We start from the raw sequence: 6000 nt of genomic DNA, 5'->3' as shown, positions 1-6000 counted from the left end.
CATACAAACACTTTCAGAAACGACTTCCTGACACTTAAATCAATACTCGATGTTAACAAATTTCTCTTCTTCAGAAACGCTTTCCTTGCCATTGCCAGTCTACATCTTATATCTTCTCTACTTCGACCGTCATCAGTTATTTTGCTCCCCAAATAGCAAAACTCCTTTACTACTTTAAGTGTCTCATTTCCTAATCTAATTCCCTCAGCATCACCCGACTTAATTCGACTACATTCCATTATCCTCGTTTTGCTTTTGTTGATGTTCATCTTATATCCTCTTTTCAAGACACTGTCCGTTCCATTCATGCTCTTCCAAGTCCTTTGCTGTCTCTGATAGAATTACAATGTCATCGACGAACCTCAAAGTTTTTATTTCTTCTCCATGGATTTTAATACCTACTCCAAATTTTTCTTTTGTTTCCTTTACTCTTGCTCAATATACAGATTGAATAACATCGGGGAGAGGCTACAACCCTGTCTCACTCCTTTCCCAACCACTGCTTCCCTTTCATGCCCCTCGAGTCTTATAACTGCCATCTGGTTTCTGTACAAATTGCAAATAGCCTTTCGCTCCCTGTATTTTACACCTGCCACCTTTAGAATTTGAAAGAGAGTATTCCAGTCAACATTGTCAAAAGCTTTCTCTAAGTCTACAAATGCTAGAAACGTAGGTTTGCCTTTCGTTAATCTTTCTTCTAAGATAAGTCGTAAGGTCAGTATTGCCTCATGTGTTCCAATATTTCTACGGAATCCAAACTGATATTCCCCAAGGTCGTCTTCTACCAGTTTTTCCATTCGTCTGTAAAGAATTCGCGTTAGTATTTTGCAGCTGTGATTTATTAAACTGATAGTTCGGTAATTTTCACATATGTCAACAACTGCTTTCTTTGGGATTGGAATTATTATATTCTTCTTGAAGTCTGGGGGTATTTTGCCTGTCTCATACATCTTGCTCACCAGATGGTAGAGTTTTGTCAGGACTGGCTCTCCCATGGCCATCAGTAGTTCTAATGGAATGTTGTCTACTACCGGGGCCTTGTTTCGACTCAGGTCTCTCAGTGCTCTGTCAAACTCTTCACGCAGTATCGTATCTCCCATTTCATCTTCATCTACCTCCTCTTCCATTTCCATAATATTGTCCTCAAGTACATCGCCCTTGTATAGACCCTCTATATACTCCTTCCACCTTTCTGCTTTCCCTTCTTTGCTTAGAACTGGGTTTCCATCTGAGCTCTTGATATTCATACAAGTGGTTCTCTTTTCTCCAAAGATCTCTTTAATTTTCCTGCAGGCAGTATCTATCTTACCCCTAGTGAGATAAGCCTCTACATCCTTACATTTGTCTTCTAGCCATCCCTGCTTAGCCATTTTCCACTTCCTGTCGACCTCATTTTTGAGGCGTCTGTATTCCTTTTTGCCTGCTTCATTTACTGCAATTTTATATTTTCTCCTTTCATCAATTAAGTTCAATATTTCTTCTGTTACCCAAGGAATTCTACTAGCTCTCGTCTTTCTACCTACTTGATCCTCTGCTGCCTTCACTACTTCATCTCTCAGAGCTGCCCATTCTTCTTCTACTGTACTTCTTTCCCCCATTCCTGTCGATTGTTCCCTTATGCTCTCCTTGAAACTCTGTACAACCTCTGATTCTTTCAGTTTATCCATGTCCCATCTCCTTAAATTCCCACCTTTTTGCATTTTCTTCAGTTTTAATCTACTACAGTCAGATAGCATACGTAAATTTCGTTGAAAAAGGATTGCTTTCTCGCAGACGAATTGTTCGTTGCTGCTCGCCTGAGTTTCGCATCCTGTAGTTTGAGTTCCACAAATTTCCATTCTAAACTAAATTTTAGCACAGTTCACTTGCCCTGGACTGATATGTACATATTTCGATGTCAAAACAAGTGTCACACATTACTTTCATAGTCACTGACGTGAGTACCGTCAAATCAAATGCAGCGGCCACAGCGTCCGTGGGCGCCCCATGTAGCGTGCAGTGCGGATCACCGTACACATTGCTGCAGCGGCAGGCACCCACTCCGCGCGGCCACAAGCAAACGTGGCAGCGCTCATGTATCCTTACTCTCGGAGCTCCGACCGGCGAACAGCCGCTAAGAGTCGCTGAAACGGACCATACTCCTGCCACTGCTCGTCAAACTGTCATCTCGCTCTCGCCATGAGCCCCGTACGACGCTACACTCCCGTTAGCCGCTCCCGAAGGCATCGCTTTCAGTATCTTCACGCTACTGCCCACGAGCAAATCACCTCGTGAGACTGAGACGTAACGGCGCTTTGCTTCTGATCGGTGGACGGCTTACGAGCTTCCAGTCTCGTGGGACTGTGCCGTTACTTATCCCTCCCGCTCCACGCCACTTCGTCGTCTCTGAGTTTTGTTGTACACTCTCTGGTATGATGAAAAAATAAATTAAATACTGATATATTACAATTTTTTCAGTTTTAATCTAACACTTATATAGGTGTTGTATTTCATACTAGAATGTCGTGTTTTCAGTTTGGCCCAGCTTTGCCACGGGAAATACGAAAGAGGCTGAAGACGTCCGTCTTTTGGTCGGCTCCTGACCGTTCACAGAAGGAGGCTAGTTCTGATTACGCAAAGGCTTCTATTATTTGGAAAAGAACAATCCGGATTCCATTACGTAATCAGTATGAATTTTATAATTACCTAAGGGACCTTTAACTGTGAACAATACAAACTGCATTCGCACATGAAATCATTAATAAATGGGGCGGCTGTGAGTTGTATAGAAAACAAGGATCGGCCTTCTGTCTACGACCAGAATGCCGCAGTATTCTCTGCTGTAGTAAAGGCTGATTGACAGTTACACTCCTGGAAATGGAAAAAAGAACACATTGACACCGGTGTGTCAGACCCACCATACTTGCTCCGGACACTGCGAGAGGGCTGTACAAGCAATGATCACACGCACGGCACAGCGGACACTCCAGGAACCGCGGTGTTGGCCGTCGAATGGCGCTAGCTGCGCAGCATTTGTGCACCGCCGCCGTCAGTGTCAGCCAGTTTGCCGTGGCTTACGGAGCTCCATCGCAGTCTTTAACACTGGTAGCATGCCGCGACAGCGTGGACGTGAACCGTATGTGCAGTTGACGGACTTTGAGCGAGGGCGTATAGTGGGCATGCGGGAGGCCGGGTGGACGTACCGCCGAATTGCTCAACACGTGGGGCGTGAGGTCTCCACAGTACATCGATGTTGTCGCCAGTGGTCGGCGGAAGGTGCACGTGCCCGTCGACCTGGGACCGGACCGCAGCGACGCACGGATGCACGCCAAGACCGTAGGATCCTACGCAGTGCCGTAGGGGACCGCACCGCCACTTCCCAGCAAATTAGGGACACTGTTGCTCCTGGGGTATCGGCGAGGACCATTCGCAACCGTCTCCATGAAGCTGGGCTACGGTCCCGCACACCGTTAGGCCGTCTTCCGCTCACGCCCCAACATCGTGCAGCCCGCCTCCAGTGGTGTCGCGACAGGCGTGAATGGAGGGACGAATGGAGACGTGTCGTCTTCAGCGATGAGAGTCGCTTCTGCCTTGGTGCCAATGATGGTCGTATGCGTGTTTGGCGCCGTGCAGGTGAGCGCCACAATCAGGACTGCATACGACCGAGGCACACAGGGCCAACACCCGGCATCATGGTGTGGGGAGCGATCTCCTACACTGGCCGCACACCACTGGTGATCGTCGAGGGGACACTGAATAGTGCACGGTACATCCAAACCGTCATCGAACCCATCGTTCTACCATTCCTAGACCGGCAAGGGAACTTGCTGTTCCAACAGGACAATGCACGTCCGCATGTATCCCGTGCCACCCAACGTGCTCTAGAAGGTGTAAGTCAACTACCCTGGCCAGCAAGATCTCCGGATCTGTCCCCCATTGAGCATGTTTGGGACTGGATGAAGCGTCGTCTCACGCGGTCTGCACGTCCAGCACGAATGCTGGTCCAACTGAGGCGCCAGGTGGAAATGGCATGGCAAGCCGTTCCACAGGACTACATCCAGCATCTCTACGATCGTCTCCATGGGAGAATAGCAGCCTGCATTGCTGCGAAAGGTGGATATACACTGTACTAGTGCCGACATTGTGCATGCTCTGTTGCCTGTGTCTATGTGCCTGTGGTTCTGTCAGTGTGATCATGTGATGTATCTGACCCCAGGAATGTGTCAATAAAGTTTCCCCTTCCTGGGACAATGAATTCACGGTGTTCTTATTTCAATTTCCAGGGGTGTATAAAAATAATCTGACATTGAGGTAAAAAAAGGAAAAGAATAGAATAAGAATTCAGGTAAACCCTAAATATATTGAAATAATTCTCACAAGCACTTAGGGCTTATTTATAAACAGTATAACTTACATAAGTAATTTTCTGACTATGTTGGTGCGATAAGATTTCAGCCCGTCTTGTGATCGCTTCTTGGTTCACGACTATATAAAAAATTACACTCATTATCTTTCTCTTTCTTTCGATGCAATTCTTTCACTGTTTAACACTTTTATAATAACAATAACTTGCCGATTTACAGTATCGAACATAAATTACTTGAAGTTGACCGATTAATAACTGCTGTCTGCACGCTGGCAAGACCGCTCGTTTTTATGGCTCACAATCGACCTTTTTTACCCTTTCACATTACAAGGAGAAGTGCGATAAAAACTGAAGATCTACAAAAGTTTTTACCGTCATATTTTTTATTTAGATCGAAGCGGAACGCTCAGTTCAGCTTCTGTTAAAATGTTTCTCTGACTGCGCAGTCGATATATTAGCGTTTGCGCTAGATGCGCATCTTTACATTTACGTAAATTATATAAACCAAATGTCTCGTCTTATAAGTTGATCATTTAATACGTAGCTTAGTGAATGCCTTTCCAAGGGTACTTAATAGCTTTCATACGACAGTAAGCCCAATAATACACTCTTGGAAATGGAAAAAAGAACACATTGACACCGGTGTGTCAGACCCACCATACTTGCTCCGGACAGTGCGAGAGGGCTGTACAAGCAATGATCACACGCACGGCACAGCGGACACTCCAGGAACCGCGGTGTTGGCCGTCGAATGGCGCTAGCTGCGCAGCATTTGTGCACCGCCGCCGTCAGTGTCAGCCAGTTTGCCGTGGCATACGGAGCTCCATCGCAGTCTTTAACACTGGTAGCATGCCGCGACAGCGTGGACGTGAACCGTATGTGCAGTTGACGGACTTTGAGCGAGGGCGTATAGTGGGCATGCGGGAGGCCGGGTGGACGTACCGCCGAATTGCTCAACACGTGGGGCGTGAGGTCTCCACAGTACATCGATGTTGTCGCCAGTGGTCGGCGGAAGGTGCACGTGCCCGTCGACCTGGGACCGGACCGCAGCGACGCACGGATGCACGCCAAGACCGTAGGATCCTACGCAGTGCCGTAGGGGACCGCACCGCCGCTTCCCAGCAAATTAGGGACACTGTTGCTCCTGGGGTATCGGCGAGGACGATTCGCAACCGTCTCCATGAAGCTGGGCTACGGTCCCGCACACCGTTAGGCCGTCTTCCGCTCACGCCCCAACATCGCGCAGCCCGCCTCCAGTGGTGTCGCGACAGGCGTGAATGGAGGGACGAATGGAGACGTGTCGTCTTCAGCGATGAGAGTCGCTTCTGCCTTGGTGCCAATGATGGTCGTATGCGTGTTTGGCGCCGTGCAGGTGAGCGCCACAATCAGGACTGCATACGACCGAGGCACACAGGGCTAACACCCGGCATCATGGTGTGGGGAGCGATCTCCTACACTGGCCGTACACCATTGGTGATCGTCGAGGGGACACTGAATAGTGCACGGTACATCCAAACCGTCATCGAACCCATCGTTCTACCATTCCTAGACCGGCAAGGGAACTTGCTGTTCCAACAGGACAATGCACGTCCGCATGTATCCCGTGCCACCCAACGTGCTCTAGAAGGTGTAAGTCAACTACCCTGGCCAGCAAG

This window comes from Schistocerca serialis, chromosome 2 (genome assembly GCF_023864345.2).
Source record: "Schistocerca serialis cubense isolate TAMUIC-IGC-003099 chromosome 2, iqSchSeri2.2, whole genome shotgun sequence".
In the NCBI taxonomy this organism is placed as follows: Eukaryota; Metazoa; Arthropoda; class Insecta; order Orthoptera; family Acrididae; genus Schistocerca; species Schistocerca serialis.
Note: the sequence above shows the minus strand (reverse complement) of the source record.